This window comes from Melanerpes formicivorus, unplaced genomic scaffold, assembly GCF_026170545.1.
Source record: "Melanerpes formicivorus ecotype bairdi unplaced genomic scaffold, bMelFor1.0.p_v2 SCAF_41, whole genome shotgun sequence".
Taxonomy (NCBI): domain Eukaryota; kingdom Metazoa; phylum Chordata; class Aves; order Piciformes; family Picidae; genus Melanerpes; species Melanerpes formicivorus.
In genome coordinates, this window is record NW_027142393.1 from 4,553,052 (window position 1) to 4,577,164 (window position 24,113).

The 24,113-nt window shown below is 49.7% G+C and overlaps 1 protein-coding gene across 1 annotated transcript in view; it reads left to right on the plus strand.

Annotated features, from left to right (window-relative positions):
• LRP1B (LDL receptor related protein 1B) overlaps window positions 1–24,113 on the plus strand; it is a 603,705-nt gene that overhangs the window by 174,200 nt on the left and 405,392 nt on the right. The gene's annotated exons all lie outside the window — the stretch shown is intronic.

Below are 24,113 nucleotides of genomic sequence, written 5' to 3' on the forward strand. Positions count from 1 at the left end.
GCAGACCAGGTTATGATTCCAAAAATAGGTTTATCTGATGCACAGTGCCACTTCCCTGGCCCTTTCCCGGTGCAGCTTGGTTTCCACACTCATGTGAGGTTCCACAAGAGCTGATGTGGTGTTCCCAGAGCCAGGGCAGCCAGAGAGAAATGCCTCATTTCAAAGAAAAGATTAATTTACAGCAATTGAAGCCCAAACACCTCTCTCCCCTCTGCTGCAGAAGGTCAAAATCCTCACTCATTAAGGATTACACATGGCCCTTTAAACAAATGCCCTTGTTAATTACCAGCAAGCTACTCAGCAGCATTTGTTGCTAAGGTGCATTTTATTTTCTAATGGCCTTGCATATTTGATAGCCTCCTGTTGCTTCCCTAATGGACTGCTTCCCACTTCTAATGGGACTTCAGCAGAGAGGGTAGGGGACAGGCAGCTCTTTGCATCAGTTGCCTACACTTGTAACACAGCTACACAGGCAATGGGCTCCCAGCCAGTGCCTGCTCGCTCCTGCAGGGTCTGTTGGGAGCAAGGATGTTGGGGCTATGACCTTGAGCTTTTGTCAGAGGAGAGGGCATAGGAAAGGAAATGTCCTCTGCTGAAGGACAGGAGCTGGTAGTTGCTGTGTCCCCTTTCTCTTAGAATCCTAGAATGGCTCAGGCTGGCTCAAAAGACCTCAGAGCTAATCTGCTCCAAGCTCCCCACCATGCCCAGGGACACCTCTCAACTACACTCAGCTGCTCAAGGCCTCATCCAGCCTGGCCTGCAGCACCCCCAGGCAGGAGGCAGCCACAGCCTCCCTGGGCAGCCTGGGCCAGAGGCTCAGCACCCTCCTGCTGAACAACTTCTTCCTCAGCTCCACTCTAACCCTGCTCTGCCTCAGCTTCAAACCATTCCCCCTTGGCCTGTCTCAGACACCCTCAGAAGTCGTCTCTCTGCAGCCTTCCTGCAGGATCCCTTCAGGTCCTGGCAGGCAGCTCTGAGGTCCCCCTGGAGCCTTCTCTTCTCCAGGCTGACTCTGCTGAGAATGTGGAACACACTCTGCCTATTGAGGGAGTATTCCTTGCAGAACTCAGGGCAGATCACCTCCTACCTTGTACTGGTGCAGTTTATGATTCCTTCCCACACTCTGCCCTCATCCCTGTTGAACCTCACTGAGTTTCTCTCTGCCCAGCTCTCAGCCTGTCCAAGTCTCTGAATGGCCTCACAGCCTTCAGGTGTCTCAGCCAAGCCTCCCCATTTGGTAGTGTCAGCAAACTTGCTGAGCAGACACTTTGTCTGTCTGTCCCCTCATCAGTGCCATTGATGAAGATGTTGAACAGGACCAGACTCAGCACTGATCCCTGGGGGACTCCACTGGTTACAGCTCTGCAGCTGGACTTGGCAGCTGGCTCACCAAGGCGTGGAAAGGGCTTGCTGGTTTGCATTAGCATGAGCTACACTCATCTCCGAGTGAAGTCATGTGAGTGAAATACAGTCCCTGGTAAGGGACACACCTGCAGGCCCTTGCTTCTGGCTTCAGCTGGGAAAGTTCTTCCCACATCCTTCTTTTCCCCTCATGGAGGCACAGCTCTGCAGCTAGGAACTTGTCAAAGAGGGAGATGTGGAGCTCTAGACTGCAGAAAGAATGTGTCTGCATCAGAAGGAGTTCTTGCAGGCAGCTGCATCTGAGGGGGATTCCTTCCTTTTTTTGTTGTGGAGCCCTGGAACAGAGCTCTTAGCTTAGTAAGTCCTTGCATCTTCTAGACTCCATATCTGGTTGCACTTCCATTCTGAGGGTGAGCAAGTCACTGACCCCATGTGATCTGAAAGCTTAGAGTTCAAGCAGAGGCTGCTGAGGGCTTCCTTGCAGGTTTTCCTGGTTGGCTGCTGGGGATGGTTTGTTATCATGTCTTGCCACAGGTTTTACTGCTTTTGGATCACTACTGCTGCCTGCTGTGGGACTTGTTTTGGGGGCTAAGGAGCAGTTTTAGCCAAGCTCATTCTCTCCCAGCTTGTACACATACCAGCTGGAGTTCCCTCCTCGTCATACCCTACCCATGGAGGGGGAGAAGGGAGAGCAGGCAGCCACAGCCCTACTACCTCCCCCTACTAACCTGAGCCACTCTATCACCCTCTGGTTTCTTCCATTTGATTTCTTTCTTACCTCAGCCCATCTGTGCTATTTTTAAAGCACTGTGTGTCACCAGCTGCAGTGCAATTTGCTTCTGGAGTATAGTGCTAAGATTTCTCGAGTCTCCTCAGAGAGTCATCCAAAGATGGATGATCTCAAGGCCAAAAGAAACAAAAGAGAGAGAGATACAAAATCCAAACACTGCAGGAAAAAGCTTTTTTTTAGTCCTTTGAGGTTAACTGGAATCCATCATTTCAATTCATATTTCTTGTCCTCATTTCTTGTTTATTCAAAATATGAAATAAAAGAATGAGAATAGAAAATAAATTATTTTGTTCAAAGTGTTAACATTTGAAGGTATTTGGTAACTTGAAGAAACTCAAGAGATGTATTGGTGTGCTGGAAAGCCACAGCAAGCTCTAATTAGTCTGTATGAAATGGACTCCTTGGCACATGAGGCAATTGCCTCTCAGCCTAGCAGTCATCTTTGCTCTCATTTGTTATTCTCCTTCCTTTCCCCCCCTCCATAGCTGGTTTGTCAAGGAGCAGAAGTCACAGAGAAAAATCTGTCTTGATACAGGGAACCTGGTCTGTGTCTTGAGCCCTTGGTACCAAGGTACTAATTATTGCCATCCAATAATTCTAACTAGTCACACCAGAGACAGCTCTCACACACACCAAAAATCTGGGGTGGATCAGAAGGGCTGTGGGGAGAGGGTCCAGAGAGCTTCTCCTGCCCCTCTGCTCTGCCCTGCTGAGGCCACAGCTGCAATATTGTGTCCAGTTCTGGGCCCCTCAGCTCAAGAAGGACCTCAGGGAACTGCTTGAGAGAGTCCAGCCCAGAGCCACAGAGCTGCTGCAGGCAGTGGAACATCTCCCTGGGAGCACAGGCTGAGGGAGCTGGGGCTTGGAGCAGAGGAGCCTGAGGGCTGCCCTCATTGCTGGGGATCAAGATGTGCAGGGCTGGAGCCAGGCTCTGCTCAGGGCTGTCCAAGGACAGCACAAGGGGCACTGGGGGCAAGCTGCAGCAGAGTAGGAGCCACAGGAACAGGAGGGAAAACTTTGTCCCTGTGAGGGTGGCAGAGCCCTGGAGCAGGCTGCCCAGAGAGGTTGTGGAGTCTCCTGCTCTGGAGACTTTCCAACCCCCCCTGGATGTGTTCCTGTGTGCCCTGCCCTGGGTGGTGCTGCTCTGGCAGGGGGGTTGGACTGGGGGATCTCTGGAGGTCCCTTCCCAGCCCTAGAATTCTGTGCCTCTGTGCTGTGTAAGTGTGTGGGGGAAAGGCAGTTGGTTATGAGATGGAGTCAGGGGTAGTTCCAAATGCAATCAATGTGACTGCTCTATTCAGAGCTCTCAACAGGCTCTCCTCATGAGAAATTGTGCTAACAGGAGTTGACAAAACGTTGCCTGCTGTGCCTCAATTGGAAAACAGAAGAGTTTCTGTGAGATTTGATTGATTGGCAAAGTGGGAGAAAGTTTGAGGGGTAAAACATGAAATATAACCCAGACTCCAGAAAAATTGCCAGCAGTTCTTACTTAGCATTTAAGCCAGAGGAATCACAAGTGAAGGGATCATGCAAATGTTTGCTTTTTCCCCTTGGCTGAACACTTCATGCAATAAGAATCAGAGGCTACTTGGCTTTTAAGTTCCCATGATCTCCTTGTGGATTGAAAGTTTCAGCAGATGTTTCCCTGGTAGAGTCAAATGCTTTGTGGATTTGCATGGCTGAAGGCCTGCAGGCTGCTTGCAGGGCTGAGGTGTGCTCTTTCTCATCCATTCTCCATCCAACAGCCACCAAAAGTGGCTGCTCTCATTGGAGCTGTGAAGCTCACTTCAACAGGGAGATGTCAGCGAGGACAAGAAAGTGGCTTTCATCTTTTAAGAGCAGCACAAACCCAGTTTGGTGTCAATAGGTGCCAAGAAAAGGTTGCACTCGTTTTGTGTGGCTTGAAAGCAGTGATGGCTTTACTTGGAGAGCATTGCATCTGCACTGGTGGCTCATGGCAGGCAGCAATTACCCTGTGGCTTGCAGAGAGAAAATGATGAAGTTCCTAGGCACAGGAGTTAGGTATTTTAATCATTGACAGGAACACTTAAATCTATTCATCATGTTGTTGCTTGACTAATGTTCCATTGTTGGGCTTGATTTGCCAATGCATTCATTTGTTGCTTGTTGTTTTGTCACTGAATTATAATTTCATTATTCTCTGCCCTTGTTTGTCCTTTGCTGACTCAATAGCAAGGTAAGGGTGGATGAAACCCTTTGGATAAAATAAAGACCAAGCCAAGCTGTTGTTTTTCAGTGAAACTGCAGGACAGTGTAAATCCTTGTTGAGCTCAGCTGATTTTCTGTGGTGGTTGCAGCCGTGCCCTCTGGCACAGCACCAAAGACAGTGATGCAGTCCAAGCTGGACAGCTACCCAAGCAGGCCAAAACAAAGGGGAACCAGACATCTGCTCTGTGAGACCCCACCTCCAGTGCTGCTGTCCCCAGCATGAGGACACAGAGCTGCTGGAGAGAGTCCAGAGGGGGCCACAGAGGGGATCCAAGGGCTGGAGCAGCTCTGCTGTGAGCACAGGCTGAGGGAGCTGGGGCTGTGCAGCCTGCAGAAGAGAAGGCTCCAGGGGGACCTCAGAGCTGCCTGCCAGGACCTGAAGGGATCCTGCAGGAAGGCTGCAGAGAGACTTCTCTTGAGGGTGTCTAGAGACAGGCCAAGGGGGAATGGTTTGAAGGTGAGGCAGAGCAGGGTTAGAGTGGAGCTGAGGAAGAAGTTGTTCAGCAGGAGGGTGCTGAGACTCTGGCCCAGGCTGCCCAGGGAGGCTGTGGCTGCCTCCTGCCTGGGGGTGCTGCAGGCCAGGCTGGATGAGGCCTTGAGCAGCTGAGTGTAGTTGAGAGGTGTCCCTGGGCATGGTGGGGAGCTTGGAGGAGATGATCTCTGAGGTCCCTTCAGCCATCCTGAGCCATTGTGTGATTCTGACACTCAGAAGCCAGCTGTGTTTCCTCTCTCTCTGTCTATCCTCACGTTTCTGTTATTGCTCCAGCACTTATTTACAGCAGAATTAGTTGGCTTTTATTCAACTGCAAAATATCTGCAGCACCTTTCTCCCTGTGATGTGGTGCCCTGGACAGAAAGTGCAGGAGTGCTTCCCTCTTAGAGTCTGCCCTGCACTCAGAAGCTGATCCAGCAGAGTGGTTACTCAAGTGGGGCAGGGAAGGTTTTGATGGCCTAGTTTCCAGCAGATAGGGAAAAGCTGAGGCAAGCTTTTTGAAAACAAGAATTTGCTCTGCTCCAAAGTGTTTGGATTCTAATCTTCCTCTGAGTTCAAGGTGACTCTGGTGCACTGATATAATTTTCACTCCCTCTTCCTATGTTACACCAACGTGGAGCCAGGAGTGCTGCACAGACACCCTCAGATGGCTTCATCTCGAGTTGCAAATTCAGTTGACTCAGCGTTCCTCTCTCAGTTTCTGTGTCTAACCCCAGACCAAGCTAATCAATCTTTCTCCCCATAACTAATATTGTGATTGTGGTAATTAATGAGAAAATGGATCTAGCATTTGTGTGATAAACTCTTCCTTGGGATCATCAGAAAAAAACCAGAGAGATGAGGAAACGTTTCTCTTCCAAGGGGTTTTGTGTCATTGAAACTGGAATCCCATGAGGGATGAGGAGGAGAGAGACTGTGCTGCCCTGCTCTGATAGCCTCCCAGATAACACATTCTGGTGATGAAGGAATTCCCCAGCTCACCAGGGTTAACAGCTGTTTGCAGCCGTGGCTTCTCCCGGGCTGGTATCCTCCACTGCAGCAGGCACCTTAGTAAGTGCTTCTGTCTGCTGGCTCTGGCTGGGCTCAAAGGCTTAAGAGGAAGAGTCCACCCTCAACAGAAGCAGCAGCTTTGTGCTTTGCCTGGGCTGTGTGCTGGTCTGCTCACTAACCATCAGGGCATGAACTCCTGCCTTCAAATCTGCAGCTCCTCACCTTCCATTTGGATTCAGCTTCAAGTCAGTCCTGGGGGATGGTTGTTATTGTTGCTAGTTAACTGCCTTCCCCATCTGTGCTTCAGCTGGGGGGATATCCTCCCAAATGAAAACAAATCTGGCAGCTCCTGGCAAGTTTCAAGCAGCTGTGTCCTATATAGGTAGAGTTTTGTGCGTGCTGCTGCTGAGAGATCTGCAGACTACACCACCTCTGAGACTGTTGCCTTGCTCAGGGTGGATTGGGAACGTGGTGTGGTGAAGAGAAAATTAACAGCACAATGAAAGAAGAATGTTTGCTTTTAACAGCTCTTCTTTTATCTTCTTTCCAGAGCTTGTTTGTGCTTTATCTCCTCCATGTTATGGCAGAAGTTATGAATGTTGATGAGCCAATGCAGATCCTTAAGTACTCAGGCTAGCAACCCTTTACCTATTCATCTGGTGGAAGATTGAGTTAGATTCAGCCCATTTACACAATTTATTTCCTCAAGCCTACAGAGTGGGGGTTGTGTGGCACAGAGAGGGATGTGTGTGAAACAGTATCGTGTGTGTTCCACTTCTAGCCCATGTGTAACCTGCACCCATGTCCTTGGCTGTAGAATGGACACCAGAGCTCGTGTGTCCCTGCAGGGTGATGGGCCAATGTACAAATGCAGTACACTGGGCAGGTGAGTAAAAGTTAGTGGAGGATGGTTGTGGCAAAAGCCTCAGCAATAACTAAGTGGTGGGCCTGGCACTGCTCCTCCTGCCTCACAAGTGCTCTGGATATGTCAGAACCAGGACTAGATCTCCAGTTAGCAAAACACTTGGTTCCTGTGGTGCTTAATTCCAAAGTCCAGGCATGCAGTGTTCATTATCTTGACTGTGTTCTGTGAGGTCTATATGGACTTAGCTTTCATTAGATGCTGTGTTTTATCTGATCCTGAGTTATCACCCTGAGAGCCACTAGGGCTGCTCTGACAAGTTCCCTGCCTTCCACCCCAGATGTGGATGCAGCTCATTTTGGGGATGGCTCTCAGATAGCTTGCAATTACTTTCTGATCCTTGTGCCTGGAAGATTATTACTCTTCAGCACTGACCTGAATGTTTTTCTTACGTGTTGACACCGGTGCTTGGCACCTAGAGGCAAACTCGAGGAACAGAAGCATAACCAAAGAGCTGTGCTGGGAAGTGGTTATAAGAAACTGTTGTGCAATCCAAATGTCCTGCTCATAGTTCTGATCTTCAGGAGGGTGATACATTGCTCCTGTGCCAAGCTGCAGGGTTTGAAAGCTGCTCTTCTCCTCCTCACACACAGAAAGGAGAAGGCTTAGCATGCAGGTCTGTGTTCCATGGCCTCTCAGCAGCAGTGCCTCTTCAGTCCTCTGCAGCGTGCAAATCACTTTCCTAACGCTGGCTTTGTTTGTTTTCTGACTCAGCCTAATGAACAGGATTGTTCTCAGCCAAATGAATGGCACATCAGCAGCAGTGCAACAGAGGTGTGCAGTCTTTCAGTGGAAAGGAGCTGGTAGCAGCAAAAGCCCGACCGTGCACCGTCAGAAGGCAGTAAATAAAGCAGGCAGGTTTTACACCACTTCCAAACAAAACTCTTATTCATTACTGCCCTCTCTGTGCTTTTGTACTTTCTTCTGTGTTCTCCTCCTCCTTGGTATTGGCTTCTGGAAGGATAATCATCTTCTGCAGAAGAAGGGTTTGCAGCTTGTGATCAGAGTTCACACGCTCCCCGAAGAGCCCTGCGCCCTCCTCGCCTTATGCCACCCTGGCCTAGGGGTGGAAGCAGACTTGCTTCATCCTGCACCCCGTTGAGCTGAGTAATGAAGGCAGTGGAGAGCAGCCAAGGCATCCCAAAGCAGCCCCCATCCGCTCTGCTGACTGATTTCTGGTGGTTTTTTTGTATATCCCTTTTTAAGCAGCAGTCAGAAATAATCAGGTGTATTGTTGTAAATACCAGCGTGCCGCTGCTGGGGAGAAGTTGTGCTGGAAAACCTTTATTTCATGGAGGCTAAACTGCACTGAATATCCAGAGGTAGTCACTACCTGCTTCCACTGTTCCTGCTGGGGGTTTTTTATGAATTTCAAGGAAGCAATTCACAGTGCTTGAGTCACCAAAATTTAAGGTTACATGACAGCCTGTAAAAGCATTTCCGGCTCCCAGAGACTCTCCTGCGCTGCAAGAAAAGGAGTTAAACAGCTCCTCATAGATTCCTAGAGCTGTGGGCCTCAAGGCTCACCCAGTTCCAGCCCTCTGCCATGGGCAGGGACACCTCACACTGCAGCAGGTTGCTCACAGCCACATCCAGCCTGGCTGCAAACACCTCCAGGGATGAGGCTTCCACCACCTCCCTGGGCAACCTGTGCCAGGCTCTCACCACCCTCATGGCGAACAAGTTCTTCCTAACATCCAATCTGAATCTAGCCATTTCTAGTTTTGCTCCATCCCCCCAGTCCTATTCCTCTCTGACACACTCAAAAGTCCCTCCCCAGCTTTCTTGTAGCCCCCTTCAGATCCTGGAAGGCCAAAATTAGGTCTCCTCAGAACCTTCTCTTCTCCAGACTGAACAGCCCCAACTCTCTCAGCCTGTCCTCACAGCAGAGCAGCTCCAGCCCTCTGCTCATCCTCTGGACATGTTCCAGCACCTCCAGATCCTTCCTGTAATAGGGGCTCCAGAACAGGACACAGAGCTCCAGGTGGGCTCTCACCAGAGGGGGAGAATCACCTCCCTCACCCTGCTGGCTGTGCTTCTCCTGATGCAGCCCAGGATGCTGGTTCTGTCAAGCTCCCTTCCTGTCTACTTGCCAGCAGGGATTCCCAGTACCCTCTTTGCCCCCCAAAGACCAACAGAGCTGTGTGTGTGGCTTGGGTGCAGTGCAAGCAGCAGGCAGTGGCTGCCAGTCCTGGGCAGGAGCATTAACCTTGGGAGTGACCCCTCCAGCACGAAGGGCAGAGCTAATGGGGAGTGTTCTGCTCTAATATTCCCTACTGCACAGAATTAGAATCTATTTTAATCATCTGCCATTTTTCTTGTGTCCACCCCAACACTTACTCATATCAGATGAACTTTCTTTAAGGATGAGCTGTAGGGGCTTTTCTGCTATGAATTCTAACAGTTTTGTCTACGAAGCTGAAACTTTAAGGGCTACAAGGCTGGGGAGGGGTCTGGAGCACAGCCCTGTGAGGAGAGGCTGAGGGAGCTGGGGTTGCTTAGCCTGGAGAAGAGGAGGCTCAGGGGAGACCTCATTGCTGTCTACAGCTACCTGAAGGGAGGTTGTAGCCAGGTGGGGGTTGGTCTCTTCTCCCAGGCAAGCAGCACCAGAACAAGAGGACACAGTCTCAAGCTGCGCCAGGGGAGGTTTAGGCTGATGTGAGGATGAAATTCTTCCTAGAGAGATTGGCCTTTGGAATGTGCTGCCCAGGGAGGTGGTGGAGTCACCCTCCCTGGATGTGTTTAAGAGAACACTGGCTGAGGCACTTGGTGCCATGGTTGAGTTGATGAGATGATGTTGGGTGATAGGTTGGACTTGATGACCTCAAAGCTCTTTTCCAACCTGGTTGATTCTGTGGTTCTGTAACTCCATAAAGAAAATTTGAACTATTTCACTGCTGGTTTTCCTCCTGCATGGAGAGAGCTGCAGTCTGCTACTCATATCATAGAATCATGTCCTAGAATGGCCCAGGTTGGAAGGGACCTCAGCAGTCATTTACTCCAACCTCCCTGCATGAGCAGGGACGCCTCTCAGCTAGACTCAGCTGCCCAAGGCCTCCTGCTATGGGAAGCTCATGGGAGCACAGACACCATGCAGAGGCCTCTCTGGAGGATGCCTGGCTTCTTGCACTCTGTCAGGGTGCATATGCTGGCTTCATTCTCCTAAAAGAAGAAGGTTTATTTCAGTTCATGACCTATAGCCTCAAACAGAACCTGATTCCAGGTCTTACTTTCACACTTCCAGGCAATGCCTACTGTGTGTCCAGCACTTCTGATTTGAAGCTTCTCAGCCGTCCTGCCCAACCTTGGGGCACACTGTGCTGCTTCACAGGGAAACATGCAAGGCAGCAGCGTTATGTTGTAAGGTTCCCAGTTGGTTACAAAGCACATTGTGTATTAAATCACAACCAAGCACCAGTCTGTCCCCCAGCCATGTGCTTGCTCTGTGCTTGCTTGCCATGCTGTGCAGTGCCTGGCTGTGGATAGACAATGTATGTCCCTGTGTAGAAGTGCCTGTGATAACCTCTGAACACAGGTGGCTGTCAGTGGGTGTTGTGGTTGTTTTCACAGCACTCCCTAGCACCACTGAGGCATAGAGATTGCCCTGAAGTAGATGACTGCTTTCCTGCTAACTCAAATGCATATTCTTTATAGTCAGTTAAGTCCAAGTCCTCATAAGAGACTCCTGATGCTCCTCTCAATCTCCTTAAACCATTGCACTCCAAAGTGGAGTCCATTTATGCACACTCTCATTTACTCCTGACTGCATCTTAGATAAACATCTGCCCTGTCTTCTTTATCTCTAGCCTCACCTTCCTTGCACTTCAAGGCACTTAAAGTATATCTCAGTGCTGGAGTCACTCTGTGTGGTCACAGCCACAGTCACTATCCTGTTGCTACATTGCCTTTGATATCAGCTTCACCTCCTGGAATAATTCCAGTTTCTAATTTTTCCTCTTGTGTTCTGACCCCCTCCTGCAGTGTCCTAAACCCCTGAGTGCACCTTTTGCCCTCTCCCAGGCATGCAGGTGGATGGGATCAGTTCCTTTATGCAGTGTAGCACCTGCACCATTCCTACCTGGCTGGGGAGTGCCATTGCAAGTGCTTCAGCTCTCACTGTTTGCAGTGGTTCTCTTTGCTGTGTCTCTTACAGCAGGATGTCCCTGGCAGTGTGCTCAAGCTGGTACTGAAACGGCAGCCCTTGTCATGTTTTCAAGGGAATGTCTCAGCTGAAATAGCTGCAAGCCTCTTTTGTTCACTTTCTCCCTTCATCCTCTTCTCTCAGCACGTTTCAAGCTGTCCTGACTCATTCCTGGTAAGTTGTAGTGTTTCAGAGCTCAGAAGCTTCTACCCTGTCTTTAGCTTAATCTACATACATCTCTTGAGCTTATCTATAGATTCATCTTTTCCCATTGTCTATCTTCAGAGTCTTCCTTCTCCTTGGCTCATTCCCAGTGGTTTCTCAATAGTTACCACTGAAAAACAAAAGAATTATTCCTATAAACTGCCCTTTCATTTCTAAGCCCTTTGACTTTCCCTGCTCTTCTCCATGCTCTAAAATTGCCACTGATTGTAAGCAGGCTTCCAGGGGTACATGAGACTTCCCAAGTGTCAAGATGACATTGAGAGTCTTCTCCTACCTCCTGTCTTTCCTCCAGGCCCCATCCAATGATCATCCCAGATGCAGAGTAATTATTGCAGCCAATTTAAGTTTAAAATACATCTGCATTTAGTCTGCAAGGAGACAAGAAGTTCCAGAGCAGGGAAGGAATTAAGATAATTGTATTTGTTGACTAATTGTAGTCTGGAGATAGCAGCAGTGCAAAAGGTCAGGCTGAGGTCCTGGTGGTGCTTCTGGAGACTTCAGAAAGGTTTCTGCTTTGTGTTAGACTCAGAGTTCCCCCTCAGGAAACAAAAGAAAATAATGATTCTCCAAAAGACCCAAAAGCCTGAATTTATCATTCTCACAGGTCCTGGTGTCCCCAGCAGGAGAAGGACACTGAGCTGTAGGAGTTAATCCAGAGGAGGCCACAAAGGTGACCCAAGGGCTGGAGCAGCTCTGCTGTGAGCACAGGCTGAGGGAGCTGGGGCTGTGCAGCCTGGAGAAGAGAAGGCTCCAGGGGGACCTCAGAGCTGCCTGCCAGGACCTGAAGGGATCCTGCAGGAAGGCTGCAGAGAGACTTCTCCTGAGGGTGTCTAGAGACAGGCCAAGGGGGAATGGTTTGAAGCTGAGGCAGAGCAGGGTTAGAGTGGAGCTGAGGCCAGGGAGGCTGTGGCTGCCTCCTGCCTGGGGGTGTTGCAGGCCAGGCTGGATGAGGCCTTGAGCAGCTGAATGGAGTTGAGAGGTGTCCCTGGGCATGGTGGGGAGGTTGGAGGGGATGAGCCCTGAGCTCCCTTCCAACCTGAGCCATTCTGTGATCCCAGTGAGAGCACACTTTGAGAAGAGCTAGAAGGGTGTCAGACAACATTGTGATTATGGTGCTGGAGAAGTAGTTTATTTGCAGGCTTTTGTTTCAGTTGGTGCCAGTGAAATTAATCACTGGGTTAATTGTCAGTGCAGTTTGGCTGCCTGGCCCAGCCCATGCTGCAGTACATTTTTATCCCCACACTGTATCCATGCTGACAGGTTTATCCTCGTGGAGGATGGAGTTTCACAAATGCTGTATCATTTATTATTTATGCTAACATGTTAAGTGAGTAGAAAATCCACTAAATATAAAAGCATGGCCCAACATCCCTCAGAGCACTCCCTGCCTGGGTGACCAGCCAGTGAGCTGCCTCTGCATCCTTTCAGGCCCACTTAGGCAACTTGTCTCCATAAATCTCTTCAGCATTGAGCCAGGTGATAAAATTGATGCCAGACATGACTATGCTGTTCATCACTGTACGTGTGAGTTTGTACACAACCCCACTCCTCCCACTGCTAGGAGGTCTAAGGAGACAAATGTGAGAGATATATCCTGTGAAAGACTGCTGATCAATATATCTTCCAGTGCTTGGAAAATAAAGACTTCAGGTTAACAAATTGATGGAACTCTGCTGGTCTCTGGGAGGGAGAAACCCACACTGTGGAGCAGGCTGTGAATGTTCAGCGAGCCCGGAGTAACAAGGCTCTGAGGTGACCTCATGGTGGCCTTCCCGTGTCTGAAGCGGGCTACAGGAAGGCTGGGGAGGGACTGCTGAGGATCTCAGGGAGTGATAGGAGTAGGGGGAATGGAATGAAGCTGGAGGTGGGGAGATTCAGGCTGGAGGTGAGGAGGAAGTTCTTCCCCATGAGAGTGGTGAAGCCCTGGAATGGGTTGTCCAGGGAGGTGGTTGGGGCCCCATCCCTGGAGGTGTTTAAGCCCAGGCTGGATGAGGCTCTGTCCAGCCTGATCTAGTGTGGGGTGTCCCTGCCCATGGCAGGGGGGTTGGAACTAGCTGATCCTTGTGGTCCCTTCCAACCCTGACTGATACTATGATACTATTATCAGGAAGTATCAATTAATGTAATTGCTAAGGAGTTTCTGTCCAGCTGTGCTCTCCTGGTATTACACACGAGGCCCTGAACACTCCAGAAAACAGACAAATAAACCAAACCAAACCAAACTACACACACACCTAAAGCACCCCAGAGCAAGGAAACAAAAAAAGCACAACTAGAAGGAAATGTTGATTAAGGAATGGGGAGACTCTTCCCACCTCCCTTTTCCAAGGCAAATGATCATTTTCCCCTTCCTGACAAGTGGTGCTGAGCATCAACCTGTTGTGGCTGGCTTCCAAAAGCAAGCAGAGCCCAGGCCTTCATGCTTGGTGTATAATGAGTATATTTTGCACCACATATGTTGATCTCCAAAAGAAGGAAGGCAGAAGGAGCCCACCTGGGCAGGTGCCTGTCACTGGAGAAGCTAAAGCAGGCACCCCTTCCTCCTTAGTGATTCTAGGCAGAGAAATCAAGATGGACAGAGAAGTTTCTAATTAATTGGCAGAGATGTTCCTCAAAGACTCTCCATCCTAAGAGCCACACAATAGCCTTTCCTTGTGGGCTAAAGCCTTGCTCATCTCACGGAAATAAATCTTGATCAGCTCGATCTTGGCATGTTTAACAGTGCCATCTGGTGACCTTTGCCTTAACAACAGCAGTGCCTTCCAGAGCAGCCTTCCTCAGCATCTCCGAGGGCTGCACAGCACCGGCTGAACCCTGCCTGGGGGAACACCGAGACATTTGTTAGCTCTATTTGTCTTCCCTCACCCTGCAGCTTCCAAACCTGAGAGAAGCTGATCCATAAACTCAGGTTTTCCTCTTAATCATAGAGCTGAAGGGATCTCTGTGTAATATTTCCCAGCTCTGATGCTAGCTGTAGGAAGGCAGATGTGGTTACTGCTGGGTAACCACACACAACACAGTTTAGAGTCCCTGACTGAAAGATTCCCCCGAGCTATGCATGGGCAGGATTGCAGCAGTGCCTAAAGACAAATCACTTCAGTCCCTGGTGAGGGCCCAGAGCTAACAGTGACAGGTCCTCTTCTCATCCAAATTGCTGATTGTAAAACTCTTAACATTGCAGTGCCAGCTTTCCCCAGTGAGAAGAGTGATGTAAGGCACTGGTGAGACTGCACCTCCAGCACTGTCTCTAGTTTGGGGCATAGGAAGGACTCTAAGGTCCTGCAGAAGGGAAACCAAGCTGGTGAGGGGTTAGGAGAGCAGGTTCTATGAGGGGTGACTGAGGCAGCTGGGGTCGTTTACCCTGAAGAAGAGAAGCCTGAGGGGAGACCTCATTGCTCTCTACCGCCGGCAGAAAGAAGGTGAGAGTGAGGCTGGGGTTGGCCTCACCTCCCAAGTAACTAATGACAGGGCAAGATGAAGGATTAAGGGAGTGGGACATCTCCCTGTGAGGAAGGCTGAGGGAGCAGGGGCTCTTGAGCTTAGAGCAGAGCAGCCTGTGGAGTGCCCTCAGTGCTGGTGATAAAGCTGTGCAGGGTGAGTGCTGAGGGGATGGAGCCAGGCTCTGCTGGGTGATGCCCAATGCCAGCACAAGGGGCAGTGGTGGAGGCTGAGGCAGAGGAAGTTCCAGGGAAACAGGAGGAAGAATGTTTTCCCTGTGAGGGTGACAGAACACTGGATGGAGCAGGCTGCCCAGGGGGGTCGTGGAGTCTCCTTCTCTGGAGATACTCAAAACCCACCTGGATGCATTCCTGTGTGAGCAGCCCTAGGTGACACTGCTCTGGCAGGGGTGCTGGCCTGGAGGCTCTCTGGAGGTCCCTCCCAGCCCCTACCACCCTGTGATTCTGTGATCTCTTCCACTTCTTCTTTCAGTTGGCTCATCCCTATGTAACTATTGCCTGTGCTCCTCGCTCCATCCCCCAGTTCTCTGTCACACCTCGTTCAGCACTCACCTCTGACATTTCCTTCCCTTTCTGCATTTCAGATGTGATGTGTTCAGTTTGGGCCTGGAGCTTGTGGGAGTGTGTTTGTTTGCATGCTGTGCTTGGCTGCTGCCTTGCAAAACAACCTGGTGTGCGAAAACATTCTGCTGCTGCACGTGGAGAGAGAGCCTGCATCGTACTGACCCGGGCAGGGGTCTCAAACGTTGCAGGGGGTACAGCTGTTGTGTTGGGCTGAAGTTCAGAACATAGGGGCTTTGGTTTGGTTTGGTTTGCTTTGGTTTGGTTTGGTTTGGTTTGGTTTACTTTCTTCTGGCACCCAAAGGCTGGTGACAGACTAGGAGCTGGCAAATGTTTCTGGAGTGTTTCTGGTTGAAATGCCATCTTTTCTGAACAATGTGGCAGTGCTGGGGAAGCTTAGTCATGTTTTTAGAGCAGGCTCTGCAGAGATGCACAACATTTTGGGGCAAGGGCTGGTGCATGGAGAAAAGTGTGTCCAGCAGATCTGGGCAGGTCCTCCTTCCCCTGTACTCTGCCCTGCTGAGACCACACCTGCAATGCTGTGCCTAGGTTTGGGCTCCCCAGATCAAGAGAGACAGGGATCTGCTGGAGGGAGTCCTGCAGAGAGCTACAAGGATGGTTGTGGGACTTGAATATCTCTGCTATGAAGTAAGGCTGAGAGCCCTGGGGCTGTCTAGTCTGGAGTAGGGAAGGCTGAGAGGGGATCTGATCAATGCCTATCAATACCTGAGGGGTGGGGGTCAGGATGAAGGTGCCAGGCTCTGTTTGGTGGTGCCCAGGGACAGCACAAGGAACAAGAGGGACAAGCTGGAAGCCAGGAGGTTGCACCTGAGCATGAGGAGACACTGCTGTATGGTGAGGGTGGCAGAGGCCTGGAGCAGGCTGCCCAGAGAGGTTGTGGAGTCTCCTGCTCTGGAGACTTTCCAACCCCCCCTGGATGTGTTCCTGTGTGCCCTGCCCTGGGTGCCCTGCTCTAGCAGGGGGCTTGGACTGGGTGATCTCTGGAGGTCCCTTCCCACCCCTGACATTCTGTGATTTTATCAGGGAGCAAGAGAGGCTGTTTCTGCTTGGGTCAGCATGAACTGTCCCTCTGTTAGTGCAGTTTACTTGACCATCAAGCTGCAAAGTCTTTTATGTGGGCAGCTCTCAACCCCTGTTGACACCAGTGGCTGATTCAATTACTGAGGTATGCTCCAGTGCAGAAGTGGAGCCTGCTGTACTTCTGGAGGGCCACCTCAGCTCTAGAACAGTCATCTTGTTATCTTTTTGTTAGAGTATTTATTAACCTTGTTGAAGTGGAACATCCTAACCAGGTTTGTTCCTTGGAAGACATAATTTCGAGTCAGTGGAATCTTTTTCAGCCCAGCAAACTAGGTATCAAAGGGACTTGTGGGGGACTGGAAGACAGCTTCTTCCTGTCTGTTTTGATAATAAATGTCTGAGGGTCAGCCCAGGTTTGATCAGCAAACTTTATTTAGCATGCCCACAGCAGAAATTGGCTTTGTAAAACTGGGGAGAGATTAATGAGGAAGGGCAAGAGGCACTGAACAGGGATGGTGCAGCTAGCAATAATGGAGCAAGCGAAGACTTCAGCCTCAAAGATGGTTGTCTGGGGTGGGATGTTTTAGGGCTATATCATAGCATGAGGGGTATGGATAGAGATGGGTGTTCAGTGTCTCTTCCATAACAGAGTACAGGATAGGGATGGGGATTGGTGTGCAGTGTCCCTTCTGTGGCACAGATTACAGGATAGGGATGGGGATTGGTGTGCAGTATCCCTTCTGTAGCACAGATTACAGGATAGGGATGGGGATTGGTGTGCAGTGTCCCTTCTGTAGCACAGAGTACAGGATAGGGATGGGGATTGGTGTGCAGTGTCCCTTCTGTAGCACAGATTACAGGATAGGGATGGGGATTGGTGTGCAGTGTCCCTTCTGTGGCACAGAGTAAGGATAGGGATGGGGACTGGTGTGCAGTGTCCCTTCTGTGGCACAGAGTACAGGATAGGGATGGGGATTGGTGTTCAGGATATGGATGTGGATTGGTGTGCAGTGTCCCTTCTGTAGCACAGATTGCAGGATAGGGATGGGGATTGGTGTGCAGTGTCCCTTCTGTAGCACAGATTGCAGGATAGGGATGGGGATTGGTGTGCAGTATCCCTTCTGTGGCACAGATTGCAGGATAGGGATGGGGATTGGTGTGCAGTATCCCTTCTGTAGCACAGAGTACAGGATAGGGATGGGGATTGGTGTGCAGTATCCCTTCTGTAGCACAGAGTACAGGATAGGGATGGGGACTGGTGTGCAGTATCCCTTCTGTAGCACAGAGTACAGGATAGGGATGGGGATTGGTGTGCAGTATCCCTTCTGTAGCACAGAGTACAGGATAGGGATGGGGACTGGTGTGCAGTATCCCTTCTGTAGCACAGAGTACAGGATAGGGATGGGGACTGGTGTGCAGTATCCCTTCTGTAGCACAGATTGCAGGATAGGGATGGGATTGGTGTGCAGTGTCCCTTTTGTAGCACAGATTACAGGGCATCAGGCAAGCCCAAGGAGTGGCAGCTTCCAGAGCCATCAGTAGAAGGTGTTCCACAGGTTGGATAAGAAGCCCATGCAATGCTTCACCAAAGCACATGAGTTTGCATGGGTGTGAGGGCCAAGTGGAAGAATGAGTGTAAGAAAAATCCACTGAGTGCTGATGGATATATAGCAAATACATCTTCAGTCACTGGAGTTAATATATTTAGAGTCTGAAAGACTGCTAAGGGGGAAGTGTGGCATGCATGCTCCGTTCTTACACTTCTGTGGGCATCAAATGTGGTCATTGTTAGCCCCTGAGCTGGTTCCACCATTGGGCAAATGCCTTCTTAATTCTCAACTAGAAAATAAGCAGGGAAAAGTGGTTCTGCCAACAAGAAGTAAATCAGTACTTGAGAATAAACATTTCTGCCTGACCTAAACATTGCTTTTCAGTCTTGTTCCTCAGTTTGCTCAGGAGATTTGGTGAATGGAATGAAATTTACATGGTATGGTTACAGTTGCTGCATGTGAGCTTGCATACAGTCTGATTAGTCCCATGTGCAGCCTTCAATAAATAAGACACTAGTGGCTGGCCCCCAGTGTGTACATAGGTGGCCAAGAAGGCTACCAGCAGCCTGGCCTGGGTCAGCGATGGTGTGCAGGAGCAGGGCAGGGGTTGTGCCCAGAAGGAGCAGGGCAGGGATTGTGCCCAGAAGGAGCAGGGCAGGGATTGTGCTCCTGCACTCAGCACTGGTGAGGCCACACCTTGAGTGCTGGGTTCAGTTTTGGGCCCCTCCCTTCAAAAAGGACATTGAGTGGCATCCAGAGAAGGGCGATGAAGCTGGTGAAGGGTCTGGAGAACACAGCTTGTGAGGAGCAGCTGAGGGACTTGGGGTTGTTTAGTGTGGGGAAGAGGAGGCTGAGGGGAGACTTCATTGCTCTCTACAATTCCCTGCAACAAGTTGGGGTTGGTCTCTTATAGAGAGAGAGACCGGCCATTGGAATGGGCTGCCCGGGGAGGAGGTGGAGTCACCATCACTGGAGGTGTTTAGAAGGAGACTTGATGGGGTGCTTGGTGCCATGGGTTAGTTGATTAGATGGTGGTGGCTGATAGGTTGGACTTGATGATCTTGAAGGTCTCTTCCAGTCTGGTCCATTCCATTCCATTCCATTCCATTCCATTCCATTCCATTCCATTCCATTCCATTCCATTCCATTCCATTCCATCCATTCTCCTCTGCAGTCTTAGGTGATAGAAGGAGAGGAAATGGCCTCAAATATTGCCAGGGGAGGGAAAGGAGGAAACGTTTCTTTGCTGCAGGAGTGGTCAGGGACTGGAACAGGCTGCCCGGGGAGGTGGTGGAGTCCCCATGCCTGGAGGTGTTAAAAATAACTATTTAGACATGGCACTGGGGGATGTGGTTTAATGGCCAGGGTGGTGTTAGGGTCAAGGTTGGATTCGATCATCTTAGAGGGCTGATCCAGTTCTCTGATTCAATTGAACACACTAGAGATACCTAATTGAATGTCCATTTCCTTTTGAGAGTGGCCAGGTCCAGGCCTCGTTCCAAGCCCTCTCTTTCAGTTTGGATTCTCTTTTGTTGCTGGTTTGTTTTGGGGTTGGGTTTGGGTGTGGTTTTTTTTGTTCTTCTGTTGTTTTGTTTGTTTTTTTGGTTTTTTTTGGGTGGTTTTGTCTTGGGGTGGTTTTTTTGGTTGTTTTTGTTTGGGTTTTTGTTTGGTTTTGGTTGGTGTGTTTGGTTTTCTGTTAAGATCCTTATTTTGTCCTCGGATTACCAATGAACCTCATTTCTTAGGAAGAAAAGGGAGTGTGTGCCACTGTGTATCATCCCTGAAGCTCCAAGTGAGAAGATCGCTCATCCTCGCAGCACAGAGTGCGATAGGTACCAGCAGGAGCAATTACCTGTGTCCCAGCGGAGCCTGCAGCCTGTGCTCGCACTGATACCTTGTTTAGCACACAGGTCATGAATGCTCTAATGACCACGATTGGTGTTGCCATTTAGAGCCCGGGAGAGCACGCTGGGGCCCCCCTGGCTTCTACAAGCCTAAGTGACACAAACAATCAGGGCTAAATCACAGGATGTATGAAGCTGCTTTTATCATGTCAGCACCACTAGCAGCCCAACAATTAAACGCGGGTAAGCCTCTCCCTCGAAGGCACAGTGCTTGGCATCGCAAAGCTCAGCTGTAAAGAAGCCTGGCAGGCACAGCACTGCGTTCTCCAGCTCCTTTGGAAGGAAGGGGGGGAACAATTAAACAAAAAGGGACAAAAAAACCCCCAAAAGTAAACCAGCAATAATAAAAAAGAAAATCAAATGGCATTTAAAAAATAACTGAATGACATTCAACAGAATAAAATAACAGCTATTAAAATAGAATGATTCAAATAAAAAGAAGAAAATAGGCTAAATACAATTTCAAAAAGAAGAAAATAGGATAAATAGAAGAAATAAGGAAAAATAAAATAGAATAGAATAAATCAAATAGAATAAAATAAATACAATCAAATAGAATACATAAAATCAAATAGAATAAATAGAATAAAATAAAATAAATCAAATAGAATAAAATAGAATAAAATAAATAACATCAAATAGAATAAAAAAATCAAATAGAATAAATAGAATAGACTAAAATAAATAAAATAGAATAGAATCAAGTGAAAGAATCCCAGCCTCACAGAGTAGTAGGGGTTGGAAGGGACCTCTGGAGATCACCCACCCCAATCCCCCCCAGCTAAAGCAGGTTCCTCTAGGTCAGGTTGCACAGGAGTGTGTCCAGGTGGGTTATAAAATCCTCCAGAGAAGAGAATTATTTAAATAAATAAATTTAAATGGGATAAAATAAAGAATAAACAAAATCCACCTCTATTGAACAACAAACCCCTCAACCAACCAGCCACCACCACCAGCCAGCAAAATCCTCTTCGTGTTGATCAACCTTTCCTTCAGACGGGATCCTGAGCAGTGGTGCCTGTGCTGTGCCAGCTGAGCAGTGGTTTCAAGTGCTGGCACTGCTTCAGCTGGTGCAGTAAGTGCCATTCCAACACCAAGACAAGCCCAGGGAACCAGCGAGCTCAGCCTGAGCCAGGGAGGGCTGCAGGTTGCATTGCCTGCAGTAGCTGAAGGTGGCTGCAAGGGTCAGGGTGCTCCCGGGGTGCTTTCCATGGTCACTCTGCTGCTGGGTGGAGGACAGGCTCCTTTTGCACCTTGCCACGTGGCCTCCAGAGCAAACCTCCATGTGGAAATGTGCTTTGGAAGCAGCAGAGGTTGCCTCATGCCTAGGTGGCTATGTCCTGTCCCACCCGGGCAGCAGCACAACTCTGGCTGGTTGTCTCATCCTTGTAGTTTTGATATGGTTTAGAACTGGATTCTAGCTGTGGACAGAACTTTCCAGAGGGTTCAGACAGCCCATGGGGGTGGACTCCTCAGAGTTCATATTGCAATATAAGATAAATCTCTCTCACCCAATTGCTCTGAAGAACAGCTTATCTTATGCAGAACAAGCTGCTATCTCTCTCTCTCTCGCTGCTCCTGCTAGGCCTTCAGGGCTTTGCTATCCTTCCTCCAACCTTGTCTCTCCTGTGCTTTGACTTCTGTAAGGCACAGAGGTGTGGCAGCCCCTGTTCTGCAAAGAGGAGCTGGATGCATGCAGAGTGCATGGGGCTGTGAAATAGTTTCTGGCTGCCCACCTGCACGCTGCGTGGAGCAGAGCAATCGCACTCCGTGTGTGCCAAGAGCAGCATCCTGACACGCTGGCACCCTTGGACTGGAACATGCTGCACAAGCCACCTCCCTGACACGCTGGCACCTCTTGTGGGGAAAAGGTTTTAGCTCCTATGTCTGGCTGGGTTTTGTTGGGTGAGTGATTGATAACAAGGAGCGTAGAAACAGCCACTGAGCAACAGAACAGATCTGGGGGGTTAGGGCTGCTAGGGACTTCTGTTAGTTAGCTGCTTCTGCCTAGGGCTTCAGTGTAGGGATGCTGCTAGGGATAGGCTTGGGACTTCTGTTAGCTGCTTCATCATCAGTGCTTGGTTACATGGGTTAGTTGATTGGGTGGTGTTGGGTGATAGGTTGGACGCGATGATCTTGAAGGTCTCTTCCAACCTGGTTTATTCTATTCTATTCTATCTGTTAGGGGCTTCCAGGACTTCTGCTGTTAATGGCCCACTCTAAGACTCTGTAACACTGTGGCTTCTACACTGCAATGGTAAAGGACTTCTGTGAGGACTTCTGCTCTCTGCACCTCTGGAATGCCATTGCTAGAGCAGTAGTGGGGCTTGGGCATTCGTCACCCAACAGCCCCTGCATCAGGGGGACTGCCGCACGGGGGTGGAGAGGGAGCAGTGTGGTTGTGCAGCCTTCTGGGCCCCTTTGTCCCCAGGACCCATCTCAGACTGTCCAAATCCTCTGGAAAATTCTGTTTACAAGTAGAACCTAGTTGTGCCCTGTGACAGGCTTGTTCCCACCAGGGAGGCTCTTAGCTGTGTACCCACCAGGGTAGCAGTTTGCTGCACTGATTGGTGCCTTGCTCTCCTTGCTGTGCCTCCTGCAATTACAGTGCAATTTGCAGAATTAGTGCTGCTCTCCATAGTTGTTTTAAATCTTCTCATTATAATATTGTTGTGTATTGTATCACAAACTGCAGCACTGGGACCATCATTTTAGCAATTATGGATTCTCCCTTTTCATTCAGTCAAGCAGGAGCCCATCTTTGCTTTAATTACTGAGTGGATTACATGGGGCTGCTGTCAGCAAGTGAGAAAGCAGCACGTGTGCAAGAGGGCTGGGAGCTGGGCCTCAGAAGATGTGCTTTCTGGGCAGTGCCTTTTGTCTGAGTGTTCCTGCCTAAGCTGAGCTTTGCAAAGCTTTGATACAGGAAAATGCAAACACTAATTGCTGAGTGCATGAAGGGTGGAAGCAGGAGGGGCTCTGGTGGATGATGGTATTGGTGACAGATGGGTCTTCTGAGGAGAGGCAGTGACTTGAAGGGCTGTCTTCAGGCAGCGCAGTTTTCTTCTCTGCAGTGTGATGCTGATGTTTGCTAATGGCATTAAGCAGTTGGGAGAAGCCAGCTCAGAGGAAAAGATAATGCTCCAAATTGCACAGTCAGAGTCAGGGGAAACACAGAGATGTAATCAAGATACAGAAGGCAATGAATCCTGGAGACAAAACAATGCTCAAGCTCTAGCAAGGGTGGAAAGGCATCCTGTAAATATTTGTCTCCTCTAGCATCACAGTTGTGAGCCTGAGTGATTTCTGACTCCTCTTGGCTTCCCCATGCCCCCTTGGACACCTAACAATCCTAGATATGGAAAAAGTTACTGAGGCAGAGAGGCCAAAGGCTGAGACCTTGCAACTGCTTCTGCAGCTCTGAGAGCTTTGCTCTACAAAGGTTGTGTTGAGCCCAGAATGTTGACTCCTTTGCTCTTCTGAGCTGCTGCTGAGGTGTAGGAGCTCGAGTATCAGCCTGAGACAAGTGTCAAGGCCAGCAGAGGTATCAGCCACACTGATGAGAATGACACTGGAGGACCTGAGTCATTAGTGCTAAGACCAAATAGAAGTACACACTCTGTGACAAAAATCTTATCCTAGGCTCCATCAACAGAAGTGTGGGCAGCAGGGCAGGAGGGGGGATTCTGCTCCTGAACTCTGCTCTGCTGAGACCTCACCTCCGAGCCTGCCTCCAGTGCTGGTGTCCCCAGCAGAATCATAGCATCAACCAGGTTGGAAAAGACCTCAGAGATCATCAAGTCCAACCTATCACCCAATACCTAACACCTCATAACAACTAAAGCATGGCTCCAAGTGCCACATCCAAGCCTTTTTTGAGCACCCCCAGAGATGGTGACTCGACCACCTCCCTGGGCAGCACATTCCAATGGCAAATTACTCTTTCTGTTAAGCACTTTCTCCTCACCTCCAGCCTAGTCCTCCCCTGGCACAGCTTGAGACTGTGTCCTCTTGTTCTGGTGCTGGGTGCCTGGGAGAAAAGACCAACCTCCACCTGGCTACAACCTCCCTTCAGGTAGTTGGAGAGAGCAATGAGGTCTCTCCTGAGCCTCCTGTTCTCCAGGCTAAGCAACCCCAGCTCCCTCAGCCTCTCCTCACAGGGCAGTGTTTCAGACCACTGACCAGCCTTGGTGCCCTTCTCTGGACACATTTGAGTGTCTCAGGACCACAGAAGAAGAAGGACACAGAGCTGCTGGAGAGAGTCCAGAGGAGGCCTCCACCCATGGACATGCAAAACATGTAGGATGGAGGAAGCCTCACCTGCGTATGCCACAGCATCAGTACACTTAGGTGGGAGCAAGCTTTCCTGGGGATCCTTCCCCCGCGTGTTGGCTGGGGGCTTGGTTTCGGTTTTGCTTGACTGGGGTGGGTGGGTGGGTGGGTTGGT